The sequence below is a fragment of the Chinchilla lanigera genome, unplaced genomic scaffold, assembly GCF_000276665.1.
Source record: "Chinchilla lanigera isolate Chin_1 unplaced genomic scaffold, ChiLan1.0 scaffold00012, whole genome shotgun sequence".
Lineage (NCBI taxonomy): Eukaryota > Metazoa > Chordata > Mammalia > Rodentia > Chinchillidae > Chinchilla > Chinchilla lanigera.
The window spans coordinates 29,461,543-29,486,473 of NW_004955413.1; the positions used below are offsets into that span (position 1 = coordinate 29,461,543).

Genomic DNA, 24,931 nt, shown 5'->3' on the forward strand with positions numbered 1-24,931 from the left:
CTTCCTTGAAGAAATTTTGAAGAGAAAGAAAGAGAATGGTATAACCAAGAAACCTTCCTTTGGTAAGGTTTTAAGCAGTCAGACGAGTTCTGTAACCCATTTTCCTACTTTTACTTAAGAATCTGTGAGATTTTCCACTGTCCCATAGTCTTCATCAATCATCCCTTGATGGATGAGGACTCTTCAATTCAGCAGGAGTGTTGGTATTTTCTAGTTCATTACACAAACACACACACACACACTTCCCTGCCATAGAATGAAGCTTTAGCCCATTCTTTTCCAGTTAATAAACAATGCTGCAATCAACATCTCTGTGGGCGCCACATCTCAGGGTATTTCCCAAGGAGAGAGTCCAAAAACAGGGATGAATGGGTGAAAATGTGGGAGTACTTTTCAGGCCCTTGACATTTATCCCCGCTGGGCTCCTGGTAGGGGCATGCCCTGAGTGTGACCTACACCCCCCTCAGATCCCAGCACCACCCATGGGGGATGCCCCAGTGCATGATGGGAAAATCACAGCAGCAGCATGGGGGATACTGGGAGGGGAGGAGGTAAGAGGTGACACCCCCAGGACTCCAGGCTTACAGAAAGAGAGATGTGTTTGGGGTGTGCACTTGTCCTGAAGCCTCCTTCTGTGGGAGCTACCATTATGCACAGCTCTGATGGAGAAGCAGTTCTCAGGGCCAGGTCTGCACCCTACAAGCCAGGGGATATGGGGAAAAGGCGCCTCTCACCCCGGGCCAGTTAAACTGTCACCAGCAAGGTTCTCTCTTAAACTCAGATGCAAACAGTCTTAACAGAAATGTTAGCAGATCAGCTCCAACACTAACTCAAAGCAGAATATATCATGAACAAGTCAGTACCCCAGGGGTACAGGACTGCTTCACTGCTTAAGAATCAATAGTGTAATTTTCTTTTTTTTTTTTTTTTTTGGTTTTTCTCCGGTACCGGGAACTGAACTCACGACCTTGCGCTTGCCAGGGAGGCGCTTTTGCCGCTGAGCTAAATCCCCAGCCCCTAATAGTGTAATTTTCTATAAGAAAATCTCAAAGGAGAAAAATCATATATTTATCTCAGTAGATGCAAAAAAAATGCTAAAACCAATGCATGAGTTTAACAAGGTTGCTGGATATAAGAATAATATAGGATACTAACTACCGGTACTCAGCAATTTAAAAATGTCTAAGTACCATTACAATGGCATAAAAAATAACCAGAAAAAATATTCAGGGATAAATCCAACAGTAGCTGTATAAGACCTGTAAGCTGAAAATACTATTGAGAAAAAATTTAAAAGACCCAAGTAAGGAAGATATACCATAATCATGGAGCAGAAGGCTCAGTAGGAAGATGTTGATTCTCCCAAGTGGAGCTATAGAGTTAACGTAACTCCAATCAAACTCTAAGCAAGACTTTTTATTTGTGGAAATCAATAAGATAATTTAAATGCACATATAGAATAAGGGGCCTAAAATAAGCAAAACAACTCTGAAATAAACATAAACAATAACCAAGAGTCACTACCTGGCCCTGGGAACCACTGTGAAGCTATAGTAGTCAACATGGTGTGGGGTTGGTGTTAAAATGCATGAATATATCCCTGAACCAAGAGTTCAAACTAGACTCATTCAGTCAGGTAATTTTATGCAAAGGCTGAAAAGATAATTCTGTAAGGAAAAGGCAGTCTCTTCACAAATGGTGTTAGAGCAATGAGATACCCATACACTAAAACCAAAAAAGAATTTCAATCCAAACCACCACTCATATTAAACAAAAAATTAACTAAAGACCTAAACGTAGAGACTAAAACTAAAACATTTCCAGAAGAACAAGTAAGAGAAATTTTTTGGAGTTGGGTTAGACACAAAAGTATAATTCACACAGGAACAAACAAACTTCAAGAAAAGTTTCTCCTCAAAGTGAAAAAACAGGGTTAAGAGAATATAAATCCAGGCCACCGACCGAGGAAAGATCACACACAAATAACTTGACCAGAGCAAAGGAAAGAGCTCTAGAAATGCAGCAACCTGAAAACAAACACCTTGTTTAAAAACAGAAGAGTAGATCTGAATAGCTACTTCACTACAAAAGCTATACATATGGCAAATAAGCAGAGGAAGATACCGGTTGTTAATAAGGAAATGCAATTTCCTTTCCATAATTTAACTGCAATATAATTACCACAGTAAGATCCTACTACATACCTACTCGGATGGCTAGGATAAGATGGACCAAGTCGCCATGTGTGGTGGCACACACCTGTAATCCCAGCACTCAGGAGGCTGAGGCAGGAGGATCCTGTGAGTTCGAGACCATCCTGGGCTACAAGGTGAGCTCAAGGCAAGCCTGAACCAGACAGTGAGACCCTATCTCAAAAAGACAGGAAAAAAAAAAAAAAAAAAAAAAAAAAGATGGACTAAATCAAGGGTTGGCCAGGAAGCACAGCAACTGGAATGCTGTATGCTCCACTGCTGCTGGGAGTGTAAAATGGCACACTCACTTCTAAAGGCAGTTTAGTGGTTCCTCAGAAACACACATTTCCTGACATGGACTGAATATTTGTGCCCCCTGGTTCATGTGTGGAAACCCCAGTCCCTGTGTGATGGAATTTGGAGTTGGGACTTTTGTGCCTTTAGAAGGAGAGAGAGCCTGCTTCCTTCCCCTCCACTCCCCTCTGCCATGTGAGGACGTGGAAAGGTGCCCGCCCATCTGCAAAGCGGCCCTCATCTGGCAGCGAAACACCTGGCACCTCGATTTGTACCTCCCGGGCTTCCCAACTGTGAGAGATAAATGCCTGCGGCTCTTGCTGTCCCGTCAGGGGGTTTTTGTTACAGCAGCTGGACCTGTCCAGGTGTTCGGCGCACGATCCAGCCAATTCTATCCCCGGGCCTCTAGAGGGGCATACGTGGCTGCACAGCGACCTATCACTGAATGCTCACTGCAGCTGGGAGCAACCAGCGTGCCCAGCAGGTGTCCGGACCAGAGCCCTGCCGCACCACAGGAGGTGCCTACTCAGCTGCAGAAGCCATCTACATGGGGTACCTGCAAGCACAGGGCCCCCTTGAGCCAAGTCCTAGGGAAGAACGGGTTTTCCCCCACCAGGCCTGCAGCCCCAGGCGCTATGGTCCCTGCTTGCACAGAGGTGCAGACCAAAGCGCCTCCCTTGGTCTTGTGTCCCCCTCTGGGTGCCCAGAACACCCCAGGGCGCTCCCCGCGGGGCCAGCCCAGCCTCTGGGGCTCCCCACTCTGCTTCTCTTCATCCAAGACCTGCCCCCAGGCGTGCTCCTCCGTCCTTATAAACCTCTCATTAACGAGCCGAAGAGACGTTTTATTTGGCAAGGGCTGACCTTTCTGCTCCGTGCTGGAATTTATCGATACGGTAGAAACAATCATCTCAGAGGCTATTTCACGAGCGCCGGGGATTTTACAGCCGCGCTTTTGTCAGGATAAATGAGCTCCTGATGACGACGTTCACAGCTCTAAGCATTTTAATAGGGGAAAAAAGGGCCATAAAAGTCAAAGATAACTTCAAATTTCCCTGCATTCGCTGAGTTCCGCTGGCAGCCAGGGAAATGCCAGAGACAGCTGGCAGCAGGTGTGCGCCCAGGAAGGTTCCCCAGAGGCTGGTGAGTGGCAGGCCTGGTTCCAGGGTGGACCTGTAGGGGCAGGGGACCCCCCTCTCTTCCTTTCTTGCTTTTGTTTCCTGGCTCATGCAGTGGGTGGTTTGCCACCTGCCCCTGCCTAAGGCCAAACCTTTACTCCGTTATGTAAAGAAGGCTGAAGAACGCACCTTTCCTGTCCGGCTGGTGGGGGCCACAGCTGCCTCCCAGCGCAGCACTTGCTCCCACACCTACTGACCATAAGCTGGTGCACACAGGAAGCAGACGAGGTGACTGCTGTCCTCAGCACCTGGTGAGCAGGTCAGCAGGTTTCCTGCCTACAGCCCTCCTCCATAGGGACAGGCCCCAAGTTGGTCTGCAGCCTACACTTCCCACTGGGCCAGCCTCGGGTCCACAGCTGCGGCCCAACCTTCCTGGCCTTGGGCTGCAGTCTGCTGCTGCTGGGCTCTCCCATCCCAATCCCAGCACGGAACCCCAGTGCCACCTTCCGGCCCTCCAGCACTGACCATCCGGTTCCTTCTGCCCCTGCCTGGTGGCTCCCCAACCTCAGGGTGCCCCGCAGTGACTGCCCTCACCCCATCACTGACTCAGCAAACGTCATAGGCCACTCAGAGTCAGCAGGCACCGGCTCTGCCCCACTACTCTCATCCCAGCCACATGCCAGGGACACCACCGCCGTCTCATGTCCCCCCCGGCAGGATATCAGGCTCCTGCAGGGCAGAAGAGGTGGCTGATGGCATCACCTGATGAGGAGCTGGTTCCTCCAGGTCCAGAGCTAAGGGCTAAGGGCTCGGGGCTCCTGCATACCCACAAATGCAGTCACTAGGCCCCTGATCCAAGAGGAGGGCCTGTCACCCTCAACTCCCAGCCCAGGCCTACCCTGCCCAGCTCCACCTGCCCCTGCCTGAAGCCCTGCCACAAGGGGAATCTCCTCCCCGGGATCCCGGACCTCAGCCACCTCCCAGGGCGACTGCACGTGTGTAGAGCCAGCCCTGGGGTCTGGAGAGGCCTTTGCCTGAGCATGTAAGTATGTCCCCAAAGCAGACGGGGTGCATCTGGCTCACCTGCTGGGTGGTGTGGGCCTTGGCTGATACTGGCGACAGCTGATCCCCAAGTCTGGCTGTCTCCCCAGTCTGGTGTGCCAGGTCTACCTCAGGTGGCATCCGGGACACCAGAAGCTACACCAGCAGGGCCACCTTGTGGAGGGGTCACTGTGGCAGTGGCCACCACAGCACCCCAACTGGCCCAGAAATGGGGTGACTGAGCAGTGTGAGGGAGCTCCTGGCCCTCACACTCCCACGGCCCCAGACTCCTGTCCACGTCTGCACTGGGCTGAGCTCCACAATCCCGTAAGCACCCCACGGGTGGTCACTGGAGAGACACACTCTGTCCCCTGAGCCCCAGCACCAGTCGGGAGGGTCCCTGGGCCATCTGGCTTCCCACAGGGCAGCTTCATCGACTTGCAAAACAAGCCCCTCTTCTCCTGTTCGAAAAAACCAAACGCGCAGCCTGCAACTCCCGCCCTAATGAACACAGAAACCACTGAGCCCTGACGCCCGCTGCACAGATGGGGAGACTGAGGCCCAGCAAGTGGAAGACAAGTCCCTAGGGCTGTGCTCCTAAGCCCAATTCTCAGGGCCTTGCCAGCCTGGCGGGCTGAGAGGAGACCATGTGAAAGTAGGAAGGTGCTGCTGGGGAGGGGCCCCCGACTGGGGGGAACAGCATGCTGCATCCAGGAACCTGCAGCCCAGGCCGACTCCCCCTAGTGGTCCAGCGTGGCGTGTCCACTGCCAGTGCCCGAGCTCAGCCAGGAAGAAGGCCACCAGGAAGCTGACACAATGGCCAAGTCTTGGGTGACCTGAGAGTCAAGCTTATGTGGATGTAACAAGGCACTGGGGGTGGGACGGCTGGGAAAGGCAAGGAAGGCCAGCCCAGCAGGATGCCCCAGCGGCCCTGGATAGCAGGGCTGTCATAGCCCTCACCATCACAGCCCTCAGTTTCCTCATCTGAGAAATGGGAGCACATTGTTTCTGAGGACCAGAAAGTGATGCTCAGGGGGCTCCAAGGGGACTCATGGGTCCCATCAGTGTGGGGACAGTGTGGGCAGGAGGGAAACAAGAACCACCAGCTGGCCATGCTGCAGCACAGCCTCCTGACCACCGCATCCTGTGTGGCAGCCGGACCTGGGACTCCTGGTCTCAGGCCCCTCAGGCCATCATTGTAGGATACAAGAGAGGATTCTCTTCCCAATACGACACAGACAGAAGCCTCGGTGGGTGACAGCCACACGGCACTCTGCTCCTGGGCCTGACTTTGACACCAGGATCTGGACCAGGAAGGGTGCTTCGGTTCTGGGTCTCTTATGCCTCTTCTCCCTGGTGCACCCGCTGCCCAGGGTGACCTTGCAGGGACCAGGACGATGTGTGGAAGTTTGCAGGTGGGGTCCCTGAGCCACGGCTCCGCCTCCCATCACTGCTGTAATAGGAAGCTGCATCTCCAGGTCCTGGTCCCCAAGTGGCCCTGCACATGGGCCCCTCATTCTGTCCAGACAGGCTCCCAGGGGAGGTGGACGCAGGAGGAGATCCCTGGCTCAGTGCCAACAGTGCCCTGCAGCCCGACTTCCCTGCCCTCCCCACTGTGAGCACCCAGGACGCTAACTTGGTTCCAGAGACCACAGCCGACCAGGCCGGGAGGTGGCCCAAGCAGAGGACGCTGAGACCAGCCCGAGGTCGCTCAGTGAGCAGGGCCCTGGCTGCCTCTGCTCACGGGGTGAGGTCGCAGGGAATGCAGAAAGCCTCAGAGGCAGGTGGCTTCCTGCCGCCCTCCATCCCCGAGCCACTACAGATGTTTGGTTGCTTTCAAGGCCGCGGTTCCCCTGCATCGTCACAGAGCTGCTGTGATGTTCGCTTGTTCGGCGAAGATAACACACGAACGCCCACATCAGTGCCTGCTAATAAATACTGACAGGACACGAGCACTACTGCAATTGTCAGCACACCAGTTTATTGCTCACAGATGAAACCCAAGGCCACCTCCACCCCTGTGGGGAAGGAACCAGCCTGTTCTCTGCACCCCGCTGACCCCCACCTTGCCCACACAGGGCTGGCGAGGGCCACTGGAGTCAGTGGGAGACCCCAGGCAACTGCTGTGTTCAGGAGAGTCCGGGGCACAGCACCGACCTGTGCGTAAACGTTGATCCCGGTGGTACAGTGCCCCCACTATCTTCACCTCCAAAGCAGGGGAGCATGACAGGGACGGTGGGGGCCAGCCAGCAGAGGCAGCCGGCCCACAGGGGTGTTGACCTAGTGCTCCTCCGCAGGAGGTGGGCCTGAGCCCGTCCTTGGGAGCTGGCCCAGAATGTCCCCAGCAGGGGTCAGGGAAGTCATAGAGCTTGGAAGCCAGGGCAAGAATGGGGTACCCCAAAAACAGGGTGGAAATGGCCAGGCGTCAGCAGAGGCCCAATCACTGGGGGCCTTGAATGCTGTGCCCCGGGGCACAGCCCCATCCTGGGTACAATAGAGCCAGCGCAGGGTCTTGGTGGGTGCAGCAGGGGCAGCGGAGTGCCTGCCGGACCACAGCCCGCCCAAGTGCCAAGCATGAGCCCAGGCAGAGTGGGGCAGAGCAGTGCAGAGCGCAGGGCTGGCTCACCAGGGGCAGGGCACCTGGACGCCACATCTTCCGCTGGCGCCGGCCGCCCCATGCCTGTGCACCCCTTCCCACCCCCACCCCCAGCAGATCCCATATGTGAGTGACCTCTTGGCAGACCATGAGTCCTGAAAGCACGAAGCATCTTCAGAAACCGCCCGCCCCAAGCCCATCGGGGTTCTCAGCCTGGGTCGGGTGGGGCTGCAGGTGCCTGGCTGGGAGGCAGCTGAGGGCCCTGTCCGTCCACGACACTCGCTGTCCTGGTGACCCTGACTGAGTCTCGGCCAGGCAGGCAGGCTGCCCGGGGCACTTAACCAACCAAACGCAGAGGCCCTGGGAGAGGACGCCGCTCTCAATCAGAACGAGCTGAACTCAAGCAACACTCACTCGGTGCTGACATTTAAAACACCCTTTCAGCGGCCCTCGGCGTCAACGAGTGGCTTCATTATCTTGAAAAGGTATAATTTCATGCTATTTAGTAGGAAACACACACTCTAAACGCCATGGTGGACTAAGGATCCGGGCTGGGATGGTGAGGTGGGAAAAATCCGGACCACGGCGTCCTGGAAACCCCAGGAGTGGGCTGCAATGTGTTCTGGAAACTTCCGCACAGAAGCGGCAGCCTGGGTAGTCACACTGGCTCAGCTGACACAGCAGAGGACACAGTGACTCAATGGGAAATGCGAACTGGACACACGGCGCCTGCGGGAAATGTCCCACGCCTGAGGGTGGGGGTGCAACCCGGAAGCTGTGGACAGGGACAGGAAGGCAGTGTTGTCCTGCAGGACCTGGGGCAGGGCTTGGGGCCTGGGAGGACCTGAGTTTGTTTCTGTTCTCCCCGCTGTGCCCTGAACAACGCAGCAAAACCTGATGCTGGGGAGGGGAAGTGGGGTGACTCCTCCCGCCCAGAGTGCAGCAGGGACACAGCACAGGTGGGCCGCATGTGGGGGCTTGCCCCCGTGTCCCCCTCGCACCCATGCGTGGGGCTTTGGGAGCATTTGCATCCACTCCTTGGAGGGGCCCTGCAGGCACAGCCTGGGCCCTCCAGTCTGGAGAGGCCACCACTGCCAGGCCTGCAACACAAACCAAACCGCAGGAAAGCACGACACAGCCAGCTGTGGGGACATCGCTGCGATCTGCAGACCTCACACGGTGAACAGCCACTCAGGAAATCTAATTTCCACACGTGACTGGCAGGTGTGCCCTCCCCAGGCCTGGCCTCCTCATCCGCCACCTCCACTGGCACCGGAATCTACTAGGAACTTGTGTCTGTACGGACACCTCGGGAAGCCCCTGGACAGCCTGGGACACGCCCCTCTGTCCCCATAGGCCGCAGGGGTTAGCTCACTCCTGAGAGTACCCCCGGGAGCCGCTGCTTTGCTGGGGGCAGCACCTGGAAGCTGCCAGCAGACAGCCGCGTCCAAGGCGCATGAGGACCGGCACTCTCGCCAGCCTGGCAGAAATGCCACTCCCAGCCTTCGGGCCTCACGTTCTCACGGTGCCCAGCAGCTCCCACTGTCCCGAGCCCGCCCCTTTGAGTCCAGAGACCTGCGTGCCCTCCCGGGTGCACCTCGCCTCCTGGCACCATACGCCCGTGAAAGTGGTCGATTTGAGCTCAGGTGTAAGATACAGGTGAGCCTTCAAAGACAGGGTGAAAGAGTATAGTAGCTCACTAGTGTTTTAAAACATTAATTATATGCCGAAGTGATATTTGGGAATTCTGGGTTACATGAGACATATTATTAAAATCAATTCCACACCGGCCGTGGTGGTGCACACCTCCCAGCAGTCATAGGTAGATTACCTTGAGTTGGAGGCCAGCGTGGGCTACAAAATGAGTTCAAGGCCAGTCTGGGCTACACAACGAGACCCTATCTCAAAAAAAATAGTTGAGTTTGCTGGTTTCTTTTTACTTTTACTCTTCTCCCCCGACAGCTGGGGCTAGACCCCAGAACCTGGTGCACACTGGGCCGCGCTCTACCCCGAGTCCCTTTTTCTTCTCTTTGAGGACCGAGCTCCAGGTTTCCGAGGAGGCAGGAGTCCTGTGCTGTGACTGGGGTGAGTTATGTGGGCGCACGCAGCTGTCAGAACTCATCAAACACTATGGTTAGGAGCTGTGAATCTCAATGTATGTAAATGTTATCTCCAAGAAAAACGATGTATTTAAAAGGCAAGCGCTAAGGCGCCAGTCTTCACGGAAGGGGGTGGCATGAGGAGCCCCACCAGGGTGGACCCCATCCCCGGGCCTTGGATCCGTGGGATGGAGTCCAATTCCTCCCAGCAGTCGGGCACTGAAAGGCACAGTGAGCTTACACCAACAGCGTAAGTCCCCAGGACGAAGCAGGACTCCAGGGTCCACAGAGGGAGGCACACAGGAGCGGGCGAGGCCGGCTCGGCAGCTCCTCCTTGGCTGAATCTAGCCCTGAGGTGCCATACACCAAACCCTTCTCTTTGTGAACTAGAGGGACAGGGTTTTGTACACACACAGTGGCATGGCCTGTGACACCTCCCCACCTACAGCGCTCGCCGGACCTGGGTACACAGCAGGTGTCCAATAAACGCTTGGCCCTGGACTCTAAGGGTCCTGAGGGCAGTACAGTGACCTGGGGGAAGGAGGAACCCCGGGCTTGGAGTCAGATCAGGTTGCCCCCAGCCCTGTCCCCTGCTCCTTCACCTTGGGTAGGATGCTGAGCCCCATGGGCCTCAGTTTCCCCCTTGGTGAAGTGGAAGTCACACCTCCAACGAGGGCAGGGGCTGCAGTGTAGACACTGGAACTGCAGCCTTTGTGGGACTGGGGAGAGAGGAGCAGGGCACAAGCGTCCTTCCCGGCGAATCTCTCCCATCAGGGCACCAGGTTCTACGAGCATCCTCTGGATTTGGGACGCTATGGGGAGGCAATGAAGCCTGGAGAGCCCCTGCCCAGGGCCTGCCACTCTCACCGTGGGCAACCAGGGAGGACAGCGGGCATCCACAGTCAGGGAACCCCCTGCACTCCCAGGTCCTCCATCCGCTCCACGGACCTGTGAGTGGGACGGCTGCTTGGGGAAGACCCAGGCGGAGGGACGGCAGGCGAGCTGCGGACAGGTGACCGAGCAACAGAGAACAAGCCGACCCCTCCCAACCCACAGCCCAGGAGTTCCGCGTCCTCCCCTACCTCAGTTGGACACCACCTCTCTGAGCCCCAGGTCGCTCCTCTGGAAAGTGGAGACTCTCACCTCCCACATCACATTCCGTACTCTGGAGAGGGGGCTCACTGCACACCCGGAAGGTGCTTCGGACCCCGCCCCTCCTTCATTTCCTCCCCTGCAGTGGCCAGAACAGGCCAGGTCAGCTCCACGAGTCACGGCTTATCAGCCCCACGGTGCAAACACTGGGTTTCCCGAAGATCCCACTCATGCAATGAGTTCCTAGAGCTTCTCCTCCACGGCAGGACACCCTAGGGCTCCACTGCCTCCACCCTGGGAAGTGGGAGAGGCAACTTCCCGGGAGACACGCAGCCTAACAGTGCTTCCCTTGGCCACAGCCTTGAACCTGGGGGCCCTGGGCACCCTTGAAGGCTCGGGCAGATTCTCTTCTGCAGCTAGGACCTCTGCTTTCTGCCCACGGACACAGGGTCTCAGGCCCACAGCATCGCAGCACCCACTCCCAGGTCTCAGCCTGCTGGCTCCTCGGCCTCCATAACTGCCTGAGCTGCAGCAAGCACGGTGTCCTCTGTGTGCGCACATGTCCCCCACCTCCCTGGCGAGAACCTGAGGCAGGCCGCGCACGCTGACACGGCAGGCGAGGAGACAGTGCGCAGGCTGAGCATTTCTTCCACGGAACATGCAATGCGCCCAGGCACCGTGCCAGCTCTGGGTACGAGACGGGCACAGCTCCAGTCGCTGCCTTCCCCACGGTGTCCCCCATCATCAGCCTGTGACCAAGGGAGCTGAGCCCGTGCATGACAGGGCGGCATCAAGGTCTGGACAGCTGGCCTTAGAGGGACGAGGTGGCAAGTGAGGACGCTGAGTGGATAACACAGCGGGGGACTCTTTGGAGACGGCCCCCAGCCTCTCGGGCCCGGAATTTATGGGGCAGAGGCCTGACCCAGGGGTCCGTGTGCCAGGACCTTCTCACCCCGCCGAGTGTATCTTTTCCTCATTACTCAACACTTAAGGGGATGACAGCCAGGATTAAGTAGCAAGTCATCGCCGGCCCGTTACGGCCCCGCAAGACAACTCCAAATTAAATCTAACAGTCAATGAAACCGTCAATATTTAATTTACTCATTGCAGGTGGCAATTTAGCCCTGGTGATGGTGTCGTTTAATGGTGGAGATGTCGGGATTTATCGCACATCATGGGGCTGCGGGACGGAGGGGCTTTTCTCATGGGGAAGCGGGAGGGGGCCTCGAGGGACCCCGGTGAGGACTCAGGCTGATGGAAACCTGACCCCAGCGCCCTGAGGGTCCCTGGGGACCACCCACCACGTCACCCAAGGCAGGGGCTTCCTGTTTTGGAATCTACTTTTGAAACAGGAAGTTTAGAAAGAACTAAGAATGGATGGTCCAGCCCCGCTCCAACCCCTCGACCTTTGACCTCCCTCTCCCGGGGTCACAGGGCATGGGTTCTCAGGGGAGCCCCACCCAGATGCCGATGGCAGAGGAGGGATGCTCCAGCGCCAATCACTCACTCACCCGTGCCCTGGGAAGGGAGGAGCGGTGGCTACCACTCCAGTCCCCACCCCAGCCCACCTTCAGGCCTCAGCACCACACCCTCCCTCCGCCCCACCCCCAGCGCACCCCCTGTCCTACACCTCTTCCCACCTGCTGTCTCCCGGGAACCCCTGATGTCTGCCTCCTCCAAGCCCAGCTTCCCTTGGTCCTGGGCATCTGCAGAGGGACTGGACTGCCATCGCCAAGGGGGACAGGGCCACACAGCATCCCGCCAGCCCCAGGAAGGTGGACTTCGCAGGATTTGTGTCTGGGAAAGGGTCTCCCCGGCACCCCAGCACCCTGGTTCTCTGCGTGTGAAACCTCACATCGGCACAGAAGTAAACTGAAGCACAGAACTGTTGAAGGAGCGGGAGAGCCGTCTGGGCAGCAGGGCTGGGCCGGGGCCTCAAAGCCTCAGTTTCAAACCAGTTTTCCTTTGTCTGTAAATAACGAGTGCACAGAATTGATCAGCAGCCCTCCCCTTCCTACGGGGCCACTCTTCCCTCTGCCTGGAGTTGTCCTTGCTCCGTTTTCTAGCTCCTCTTGCTGATTTTCCCTGGACTCCTGACAGAGGGATTGAACCCTTTCCAGGGCAGACTCCGCGGCAGCTCCCCCATGCCCACCCGAGGCCGCTCTCCTGCCCCGGCCGTGTGGGTTTCTCCAGGGCTGAGGGACTCCACCCACACCCTCCCTTCCACCTACGTCTCACCCTACTTCCTTCTCTTTCCCCACTTTTTTTTAATTGGCTCTAAGATTAGTGGGTTTCACTCCGGCTGATTCACACAAGCACGTAACGTACTTCGCTCACTTTCGGCCCCGCTTTCACATTTGCGGGGATGAGTGTGCATTTTGTTCATATCCACCCCCTTACCCAGCTTTATACCCCCTCCTCTCTCTTATCCCCACTCCCTGGTCTAATGAAAGTCTCCTGCCTTCCTATCATTTTAAAATTCCACATACGAGGGGGGACACGCAGTCTTCGTCTTTCTGAGCCTGGCTTACTTAACCCACTCTGGTGGCCTCCAGCTCCATCCACCCCCATACAGATGGCAGAATTTCGTCCTTATTCCACTCTTGAGGAGGTTTCTTCAACCTTATCTTCCAACCTTGCTGTTGATTATGTAAGAAAGGGTGGGGAAGACCTTCTAACCCAGCCCCAGCTCTAACTCCTACACAGACCCCTTGGAGGGCCTGGGCGTGTCGGTGGCGTTGAGCAAGGTCTTCCACAAAACGATGGCGTCCCACCTGGCTCTCCAGCGCTCCGCACTCCAGCCTCGGGACAAGTGAAGCCTATCCGCCACCCCGCAAGCATTCCCAAGCCTCGGAGGAAGTGCTGACCCCAGCAGTGGCTGCTCATATCTTGTTCCTTCCAGAGAAGCAGCCCAGGGCTTGTGCTGGGCACCGGGGAACATTAAGAAGGGGAAGCCACCCAAGGGGGAGGAGCCATAGAGCGAACCCAACAGCGATGAGACGTGCACAGGAGCGGGTTCTGACAGCCGCGCAGGAACATGACGGAGGCAGTGTGTGTGGTGCAGGCAGGCAGCCCCTACCTGAGGTTCCAGGAGAAGGCTCGGCCCTGGGGAATTTAATGTCCTCTCCACCCGGAGACCCACACACTCTGGAGGGTCCTCTCCCCTGTGCCATAGTGACTGACGATAAATCCAGGAAGAAGTCTGCGCAGGGCTCCGCAGTCTCCCCTCGTCCGCTTTCCGGGTTCCGGCAGCAGCCCTGCAAACGGACTTGGTCATCTCCACTTTGCAGGTGAGGAAGCTGCATCCTGGGGACTCCCCGGGCCCCACTCGTGACGGAACTGAGGTCTCGGCTCACCAGGAGGTTGCCCTGATAGCTGGACAGCAGGGATGAGCAAGACGTCGCGACAGCTGCGCCTCAGACACTCAGGGCGTTGGGGACGAGCAGATGCCTGCTGCTCGGGGCCCAGAATTCCGGTTTCATTTTCACGCCGAGTGAAGTGCCCCAGGACAGTGCCACAGTTTCTCCGGGCCTCGCTACCGTGTCCATCCCCCCCCCACCCCCGGCAAGGAGGGCTGCTCCAGGGCAGGGGCACAGGCGCCCAGGGGCTTCTTGCAGACCTCACTCAGAGCCCCTCGGGCTGCCCACCCTCGCATGTGACTGATGCCTCTGACTCCAGTCATGGAATCCACCCTGGTGGGCATGTGCCCACACCCAGCCATGGGCTCCAGGGCCAGACAGCGCCCGCGCATCCTGACTTCCTGACCGCAGCCCTGTGGGGCTGAGTGTGATTCAGGGAAGGGTCAGAGCCTCAGCTTCCTTCTCAGTGACATGGGCCAATGAGCATGCAGGCCTCAGGGGAACCACTGCGAACTGGGGCTTCCCAGACAGCCAATGAGAACACGGGTTTTACAAGGGTGGGAGGGAAACAAGACCTCAAGCGGAATCCACGAGAAAGTAGGCTTGGGAGGATGATGAAGATGAGGCCTCATGACCGCCAATGAAAACAGGGCTTTTATAGAGGGCCAATGAGAACAGAGGCTTGAGGGGGGTCAGTTGAGAAAGTGGGTTTCACACAAACCAATGAGAATGAGGCCTAGCAGGGGGCCTATGACAGTGTGGATTTCACAGGACAACCAATGAGAGCGCAGCCTAGCGGGGGCCAATGAGAACACAGCCTTGCAGGGGGCCAATGAAAACACAGGCCAGCAGGGCACCGATGGGAACACGGCCTCATGAAGCCCAAGGAAATCAGCTGTTTTATAGGGAGCCAATGAGAACAGGGGTTTGGGAGGCCCACTGAGAAAGTGGGTTTCACACAGGCCAATGAGAACCCTGGCTTGATGGGGCTGTGGGCACCAAGGACAACAAGGGCCTGAGGGGCAGGGAGAACAGGCCTAGCGGGGTGCTGGGAAGATCACGGACACGTGTTCTGTGCAACACAGAGCACAAACACAGCAGTCTTCGCACACATGACCGCTGCTATTAGCTGGTCCCCCACCCTCGGTGCCCTCCATCACTGCTACTATCAACTCCCTCCAAACACAGGTCCATCCACACAGCCACACTCAGCAGTTACACCCTCCCCCAGTAGAGGCCTCAGCGCTCAGAGATGGTCCCTGGCCCTGCACCCCGAGAACTTGTCTCCTCCAGAACAGGTGGGGCCTGGCCACTCGGCAGCCTGAGGAAGCATGGGGCCATGTCTGCACCTCTCACCTGCAGCCAGAACTGTGTCCCCACTCCATCGCGGCCTCTAAATCAACCGACGGTGCTAATTTCAGCCAGTGATTAGTAGCTACATCTTAAAGGGAGGTATTTCCCAAGGCAAGATCTTCAGGGGAAACTTTGCCAGTAGCAAATGTTCTAACATGACTTTAGACAGAGCGGGGCCATTCTACCCGTCCAGCCACTCCACCACACCAGAGCTGACAACAGGTGCCTGATCTCAGAGCCCGAACAGCGGGCACCAGCTGGGAAGTCAGCGTCGGATGGACCACAGCCAGGCCATGGGGTGGAAGAGCCATCCCACACCTGGGGATGAGCGGGGTCCAGCTACTGCTCCCGGGACTCTGCACCTTCGCTCATGCTCTTCTCTCCCCCCACAGGGCAGCCCTGGACAGACATCCACTTCCAAAGGCCTGGGACCTCTTCTGGGACACCCTACAACCAGCTGCACAAATGCACACTGCGTCCTCAGGCTCTCAAGTGCCTCCACTGCACCAGCTCCCAGTCAGGGCCGGGCAGGGGTCAGGAGGCCTGTGGGTCAAGCCTGGGCCCCCATTTTATCAACTGAAGAACAGATTTTGAGAGTCACAAGACAGCAGGAACGGAGGACTAGGACAATGTGGCTCACACTCAGCCCTCTGTGACCACTGCAGAGCCAACCAGATGCAGATCAAAATTGCACAGGGAAAAGTTGAATCTGCAGTGAGCATGTACAGGCTGTTATCTCTGCAATATTCCTAAACAATACAGTGTAACAAGCACTCCCAGCAGCCACACTGTATCAGGTACTAGACCTAGAGGATTTGAAGTGCGCAGGAGAATGTGTGCAGGGTCTACAAGGATACTGCACTACTTTATACAAGGCACTTGAGCTCAGATAGGGAGACAGGGCGTGCCAGGCCTGGTGCAAGTGCTGGATTTCCACCCTCCCACACTTCTGTGAGGACCTACACTGTTTCCATTTTGTACAGGGGGAAATGGACACACAGAGAGGTTAAGTAACTGGCCCAAGGACGTCCAGCAACTAAACTACTCTGCATCTTGCCTCATTTTATCAAGTGCTCCAGATAGCCCTCAAGGGCACTGCACTACACGCCCAGATCCTCCAGCATCGTAGCAACCATGGCAGGTAAGCTATGGAAAGGTCCTGTTATCACAGCTCCACCGCCAAGACCCAAACTATGCAGTTCAGGCTGCCCTGGAACTAACAGCAATCCTCCTGCCTCAGCCTTGAGAGCTGGGACTACGGGCGTGCGCTACCACACCCAGCCAGGCTACCGTGCTCTCCATCAGAAGGATGAGTGTCCCTGAGCCGGCAAACAACCACGCCCTCGACCTAAGGAGAGGGCTGCTTTTTGGGCCGGCCACGTGTCCTGCTTGGTCCTCTCCTGCGTGTTGTTTTCTGAAATCAGCTCGGGCACATTCAGAGGGCACGCGGCTGCACACTGCTTGCTGTTTTCAAGGTCGAGATGGCAGCCACTCTCAGTCCATCCTGCAAAGGCCCTGGGCAGAGGTTGGTCACCCAGTGAGGCGGCACCAAAGGCAGGACCCGTGCAGGGCAGCGCCCCACCCCCACAGGTCTGCTGCACGGCCGCCAGTGGCTCCCCGTGGCTCAGCACCAGCTGCTCACACCTGCCCGCTGTGGACAGCAGCGCTGCCCAGGCCCGATTCCCAGCCCCTCCAAGCAGCATGGGCTGGAGTGAGGGGCAGAGAGCACCCGTGGTTAAGGCTTCCCTGGCTGCTGTCAGCTTTGAGACAAGGGCCCCAGGCTGAGCCCTCTGTCCCCGTACAGGCACCTCAGTCTCGCCTCCCGGCAGCCGGACTCTGCAGCGGCTGTCATCGATTCTGACGGAGTTAGCAAGCCTGGCCTGGGCGCAGGCCTGAAGTCTTCCTCTCACCTGGCTGGGCATTCTCAGGTCTTCCCTGTCCTCCTGGGACTCTTTCCTGTTACTTCTCAGATGACACGAGCCAGCATCAAGGTCTGGGAAGTGGCGCATCCACCCACAGCTGGAGGGGCTTTCGAGATGTCAGCGTGCTTGGGGGCCTGCGGGTGGGTGGCGGAGGTGGCGACTCACACTGCCAGCCACCTGCTGCTGAGGAAGGGCCAGCTGACCTGGGGTCCACCTGCTCGACTCAGCAACATCATGCTCTAATGAGTCCAGGCCTCAGCGTTCTGGGGCCCCCCAGCAGGGCCTGGGCTGAGGCAGCTCTGCCTCCCACACTGTCCTGGCTTCCTGGAGAGCTCAGCACACCCTGAATCATGAAGACCCACTGGGCTTCTGGCCCAGATGTCCCTAGATGCACCCTATGGGCCTCAACCCGCATTTGCACTGGGTCTTCCCAGGCTGAGGCGGGTCCTCTCCCATGCGCCCTGCACCCCACCTGACCCAGCACAGACAGGTGTGAAGCAGGTGCCCACTGCTGCTGATGGAAAAAAAAACCAGGTGTGGGGAGGCGGAGCAACTGGGTCCCTGGGGTGGGGTGGGAGGGGGTGGGGGCACCTGCTTGCTCCTATGCACCCACTCTCCCTAATGGAGGCCACATAGCCTTGGGGGAGCCCTCGCCAACATTAATGAGAGATAAAGGCTGGGCTTTGAAATTCAAATTCATCTATGGTTCCTCATCAACTTCTTAGAGAGGACTATGGCTGCAGACTGGCTTTTCCAATCCTCATCGCTTTGATGTCACTAATGAAAATGTGAAAGGTGATTAAGAAGACCCTTTCTTCTTCTCTTTGGGAAAGTGTGTGATGAGCTGCAGGTGGGGCATTCGGGTCCATGCGAAGTTTCCTTCTGTGACGGGGGAACCTTGAAAAAGCCAAATATGTCTGAAACCAAGTCTGAGCTGATTTCCTAAGTGGACCAAAGAAGCTGGTGGTGGCCTGGTGCTTCAGCACAGGCCATCTCAGGACACACTGGACGGGCCTGGCACAGCACCCAGCTCTCACTCGGCCAGTCCACAAACACTGACAGAGCACTCCACAGGCCCCATCCTGAAAAGCCGTCCTCTAGGACAAGTGTCATTCCTCCCCCAGCCAGCCATCGCCCTGGCCACACATCTGTCCCCTGGGAAGAGGGGCCATGTCTTTGCTGCCAGAGAACCAGAGCACTGGGCTGGTTCCTGAGGACCAAGGGAGGGGAGAGGTGGAGGAGACAGAAGCAGAGGGAGGAGGGAAGAGGCAGGCAGGACATGCCCTGCGCACCATGCTGGCTGTCTCCAGCTGGGTGAATGACACCTGGTGACCGTCACTGTCACTGTAACAAGCCCCTGGGCCAGGCCGAGGACCCTCAGCTTGTCATCAGCTTTCAGTGCAAGCATTACGACTAAACCCTGCTGCCCGTCTCTACTCCACAGCCCTTGGGTGTCAGTGCCTTTGAGTTTAACTCAGCAGCCCAGGGACTTCATAGATCCATTCGAAATCCTGTGACAAATCTGGGGACAAAACCTGAGGTGAGTACAAGAAGTCGCTGGGGCCAGGAAGGGGGAGGATGCTTCCCAGGAACTCCAACCAAGCACTCAAAGCTGCATGCAGACTGGCATGGGTGAAAACCTCCCAGGGGCCCACATTGCCACTCATGGGTTTCCTCTCCAGGAATCCCACCTGGTTCTCTAACCGAAGATCACATAAAAATCCCTCACGCTTGGTGGGAGGACAGGAGCACTCCTCCAAACCATGCTGATGCGGACAAAGTACCTGAGTTTGGCAAGACGCCACGAGCCGTGTGGTGAGAGCGCCACGGGGCCGCGGCCCTCAGAAGCTGTGGGTCACGTGAGGAAGCCTAACCCAGGACTGTGAAGACTGGGAGGACTTTGTGGGGGAGGCAGAGCCAAAGCAGGTCTTAAGGGATCAGCCGGGATAAGCCAGAGAGGCAAGTAGGGAAAACCAAGCGGAGTGAGCAGAGACAACATGGGTGTGTATGCTGTGCCGCTGACATGACGCTCAGCTCTGGAGTCCTGGACCGCTGGGCCCAGCCGACTCCTGTCCACTCGGCAGCACTACACACTCTGGGTTGGGGCCACAGACTAACAAGCCATGTGTGCTGGTGCCACACCACACTGGGCCCCACATCCACACAACTGGTGTCCTGTGTTAATGCGGCCAAGTGTGCCATGCCACCGTCACTGCCCAACCGGTGCCCAGAGCGGTCCAGTGCTGCTGCTGGACTGGGGCTCAGAGGAGAGACAGCTCTTCAAAGGCAGGCATCTTCCTCCCACACTGGGTCTGCTGCTCAAGTCAGAGCTGCCGAGTGTGGCTAGGATTTAGAGTTAGTAAGACCAGAGTGGTTTATGGAGATACAGACGTTTCAATGAGTGGTACAGTGTTCTCTGCTATTGAGAATCTGAGACCTATAACACTGCTCAGCACCCAATCATCACGCAAGTAAATCAACGTGAAATGTGAATTAACAAATGGGTGCTGTCACGACGGGAGGCACCGTCCTAGAATTTAAAGCCGAGAGAATCCTCAGAGATTATTCGTGCCTCTGCCATTGCTCCAGCACACAGCCACAGCCCGGCCAGCTGTCCTGGGGAGCCAACTCCACCCTCTTCTCTCTACTCACACCTCTTGCCCCTGCTTCTCCACCTTTCTCCTCAGTTGAGTGCCTTGGAGAGCAGAGACTCTTCCCAAAGCCTCAGTACCACCACCAACCTCCCCCTTCCTGTGCACCCAGTCCACCTGTCCTCCTGCGGCTGCAAGACAAGGACCCAAGCTCCTGGGTGAGACGTGTCAGCTCCCCCACCAGTGCCCCTACCTGGACCTGCCTGGCCTTGGCGTCCTCCTCTGGTCCTGGGCAGGCAGCGGTGGTGGATAGTAGTGAGGCCACGCTGGGCTCCTGTCACCCCCGCCCTCCAGCCAGCTTCAGAAGTATGATGCTGGTCACCACTGATGGACATTCCTCATGAGTCCCAGGACGTGCCCTGCCTCTGCTCCACTCACCCAGCTCCCCCGACCACCTTACAGCCCCTCCCCTCTGACGGGCGTCTGACCATCTGTGAGCTCCGAGTTAGGCGCTCTGGCAGTGGCATCCCACCTCCCCTAGCGGGCCCCCGACAGCCACCACCCTCTTTTCCCGGGAGCTGTCCGCGGTGCTGAAGCCGCACGCCAGCACCCCGCTCTCCGTGGTGCTAAAACGGCGGAGCCCATTCGGTCCTTGCGCCCAGGGAGGCCAGGTTCCGTTCCTGCCTTATCCGGGAGAGGGCGCTAATCTGTTTCCGCTTCACTTTCAGATTTTATCTTGATTTTTAAAAAAGTCTTTGTGTCACTTGCGGAAGCAAAAGGCAAAATTACAACTCACATTTACACAGCTGGTTTCACGCACGACCGTTCTATCTTGACTCTGAAAGTTACACGCCGCTCTTCCTCAGGGAAACTGGGGTCCTGCGCCTTGGCGCAGTGTGGCCTGGCCAGCTGCCTGCCGGAGGACACAGCCCCCCTACTCTGCAGGCAGAAGCCCACACCTGCCAGCCCTCTCAAAACATGCTCACTTGCTTTAGGCTGCACCAGAGAGACATTAAAAACTATAAGCATGTAATGTTTCAAAATTAACAATACTCAGCTTGAGAAAAGAAAATAAATATTAGTTTTGAGCTCGCCCTTCAACTCACAAGCAAGCCCTGCCATGTCATACCTATCACTTCCTACTCTTCTCTGTAGTTCACTGTCTATGTATGTCCAAGAGTATATTCTGCTTTGCACATTCTTGAACTCTGTAAAGACAGAATTGCGTGAAGGAGTCTTCTTCTGCATCCTTGTGGGCTACACTGCGTGTTCCCGAGATTCACTGGGGTGATGTGTGTAGCCTGTGACTGCCCCTTCACAGTCGCAGCCATACACAGTGCTGAACCTGCAGTTCACCTGTTAAGCCGCCAGTGGGCAACTAGGTCCCCGCTGGCTGGACTCAGGTCTCGTGTGCTGTGTGAGTGCTTCCCTAGAGCTGACACCCAGAAGGGATCCCTCGGCAGGATGTGTGCGCCTACACGCAACCCCACGGGACAGCTCTGAGCCCCCTCCGCGGTTCTCCACGTTCCCAGTGTCGGCACTGAGTATCACCAGCCCAGACGCTGCCACAGTCTCTGCCATGTAATGGGGAAGAATGAGACAGAACCTTGCTGGCTTTTACCAGCATTTCCTGACACAGGAAGAGCCAGAAAAAGCCCATCGAGTCTCCTGGATCCATCGGAAGACTCTGGTCCACTGTGGCTACACTCTGAGGAGCAAGGACATGTCCACCAAGGGACTGGCTGGGCCAGCATTCTGGGTGGACTCTGCAGACAGCCCCTGCATCTGGAGACCCCAGGAGCACGCATCTCAGTTCCCGGCTCACTTCCCCAAATAATCATCTGACCTGGGGCGCTTCAAATTCTGGAATTCTTCAAGTTTGGTCCTTTCCCAGTGCTGCCAAGCAGCCTCCCACGAAGCACCACACAGGTCAGAACCAACGTGGCAGGGGCAGAGCCAGGCTCCTTCTTCTGTGCCCACAGTGCCTGGCAGAGCTGCCACAGGCCTGGAGCAGGGCAACTGTGAACAGCTCCGGCTCCTTCGGTGCGGGCCACCTGACAGACACATCCCGGCTGGGACGCTGCGAACACGCCAGCAGCTGTGAAGACTCACGCGCACATCTGAGACGGTGCAGAGATGTCCAGGAAGTGGCCCTTGCAACAGGCAGACTGCCAGCCTCCTCTAGGCCACAAGACAGGAGGGCGGGCAGAGACAGAGGACATCTGGTCTCGTCTCTGCCCGTGTCTCCGCCAGCTGCTTCCCCACCCTTGCCTAGGATGCACCCTGGCCTGGGGAGATGTATCCCCCCACTTTCTGGCTCCTTCCCCTTTCAGAAGCAGACTCGCTATCCACAACACCCCCATTTACCATGCGTGTTCACTAAACCCTCGGAGATGCACCCAGTTTACTATGCTTGGGCTTCTAAGATATCTCTTGGCACTTTTCTTTCTTTTTAAAAACTGAGGTGAAATCTGGATTCCATGAAGGTAACCTTTGGAGAGAGCGCATTCTCCAGAGTCATTTATCACATACACAATGTTGTGCAGCCACCGCTGCCACCTAGTTCCAAAATATTTCCATCACCCCAAAGGGGCCCTTGGCCCCTTTCTGCAGGGTATGTGGACATCTGCCCCACTGGAAGATGGACAAACAGCACCCAGGGCCAGGACCAGTGTCTCTCCATCTCCCCATCCTTGTCTGCAGCCATTGGTTATACTCCCCCAAGTAACTAACCCGTACAGATAGAGTCACGAACTTCCTGAGTCTCCCAGGTGTGTGGCTAGCACCCTGCAGCACTTTCCAGGCACCAACAACGTAGCCCACAAATACAACCAAAGGGGTCCCCACTGCAGGCTGGGCCTGGGCCAGGGACACAGCACAGGCCTTGTCTCAGGAAGGTCCCCAGGTGTCCCTGCATGGGATGGGGGCGCGCCGCACACTGCAGTATCATGGAGATCTATAAGGATATGGGGCTACAAAGAAACCCACTGCCAGTGTCAATGGTGGTGCCACTTCAGGGCAGCTTGGAAGCTCCTGCTCTACAGACATTGGGCCCACCCCCTTCCCAAACCCCACAAAGTCACTTTCCATGCAACCGGGTGCCAGCACATGTGTCTCTTTCAAGTGACTAACGAGCTGTTTCTCAAACTTGACAACAACCGGGCCTGGGTCCCAGCCCCCAAGGAGCCAAGTCCCTTCACAAGGATAATGTGCCCTCTCAGCCTAACCTGAGACCAGGAAGCAACATCTGTCACCCCACACCACTGCCTGGAATCATCAGCACAGCTAATTACACTAATTGTAATATCGTTTCTGTCTTGCTGCTAATACATTTAGACTTGCTAATCAAATCAAACCATTCCACCTTGCCACGATGCCTTCAAATAAACATTCCTGCAAAACAAGAAATAAATAACTTCCAAGCTTTATCCTCCTCTCTGTACTGATGTCTGCGGAGACACAGGGTGGGGGTAGGGGCCTTCAGCCTCTGGGACCAAAGCCATAGAAGGAGTGCGAAAAGGAGCAGCTTTGATTATGTGAAGCTCCCCCTCAAGCTGGAGAAAGAGGGAACAGAGGGGGGCGAAGGGAGACCTGGAGCTAGGGCGGAAGAGTCAGGGAGCTGCGGTCATCGGGCTGCGCTGTGTGTTTCGAAGCTCCACCTTAAGATGCTATCTCTAGGTGGCTCCTCCTGGGACCCCTCAGGCCTCAGAACTCCTCTCACTCGACAAGCTGAGGTTCGTGAGCTTGCTGAGCGCAGGGCCTGGCGCCTGGGTCTGTTTCCCCAGCACCTCGCCCACAGCCTGGCATGTCACAGGCGCACAGGAAGCCTGGCCAGGCAAAACCAATTCCGAGATGCTACCGATGTGACTGCCTGGCACCTGTGGCCAGTACTGTGCAGGACCGAGACCTCCTCACTGGCAGGTCCAGTCTCACGCCTGTGCTCTTTCAGAAGGGAAGGGAGGGAAAAGGCACCAGCACCTCCGTGACCCTGAAAAACAACAGATGCGCTGGTTACCATGGCAATCCTGCTGGAGAGTGGCCTCGCCCTACACACCCAACCCGTGCCAAGGGGCTCAGGCTGCCCCAGGGGACACCGGACTTCCTAACCAGGGCCCTTGGTGGCTCCCTGTGCCTTGGCAGTTGCCCAGGGCCTTCTCTGGCTGTGTTAGGAATGGGCTATAAAACAAGTGACTTCCCTACTCTGAACCTCAGGTGGTGTTTTGTTTTATTTTGTTTTGTGTGGTACCGGGAATTGAACGCAGGACCTTGTATTTGCCAGGCAGGCACTGTGCCACTGAGATATATCCCCAGCCCCTTGTTTTGTTTTTTGAGACAGGGTCTCACTGTGTAGCCCAGGCTAGCCTTGAACTTGCAGTGATCTTCCTGTCTCCTGAGTGCTGGGATTTCAGGTGTGTGCCATCACACTCAGCATTAAGCCAAGGAGTGTTGCCCAAAGGAAAAAGCCCAGCATCCCAGAGGTCTCCGTTTTCTGTTCACTTCTATTTATCTCCTGGCAGAAGTAAGTGAAACAATACAAGCCTCCCCCGAGGCTCCCTGGGTGGGGACAGTGGGAAGGAAAGCCAGAGCAGGCACCAAATACCAGCCTGGGCAATCGACCCCGACAGGCTCGGAGCCCCTTTCACACACAAGTAACCTGAGGCTGCTCTCAGAGGGTGCAGGGCTGCTGGCCAGGGCTGGACAGCTCCGAGCTGCATCCTCCCATCCAGCAAGGGGCCAGGCGGCTCTGGGGCCTTTCTGCAAGGTCCCCTGCCTGGCATCTCCCAGCCACTGCTGCCCCAGCACAGCCACGAGATTCACACACACAACTAAGAAATCAGAAGCACAGCCCACATCAAATGAGGCTGTCCACTCCAATTAATCTCAGCCTTTGTATGTTTCGGGCAATTATTTGTAACAAGGTTTACGGAGAGCATTTAAAATTAATTGTGATTTTTATCTGGAAATCAATGCTTATTTTTTAAGTAGCTCATTAGGGGTGAGAAGTATCACAGAGCCACAGGACTGTCAGGACGGAGGCACCTGGGGCTGAGGGGAGAAGCCAGGAGAGGGAAGCTGGCCAGGGAGGAGTATGAAACAACGCTCCGGACAGAATCTGATTTGGATGGAGATGTGAACAGGCAAAAGAGGAGGGGTCTGGACTATTTAACTCTAAAATGGGAAGAGACTGTTGGACTGCCTCCTTCACTCTGTGCAAGCAAAGCCAGTCTCCGCCGGTGGCTCTCAGGGAAACCCAGCGTCCCTGGCCAGGGAGGGAGC

At 56.6% G+C, this 24,931-nt stretch overlaps 1 protein-coding gene across 3 annotated transcripts in view; it reads right to left on the reverse strand.

Moving 5' to 3' along the window:
• Phf21b (PHD finger protein 21B) overlaps positions 1-24,931 on the reverse strand; it is a 64,704-nt gene that overhangs the window by 19,186 nt on the left and 20,587 nt on the right. The window lies entirely within an intron of this gene.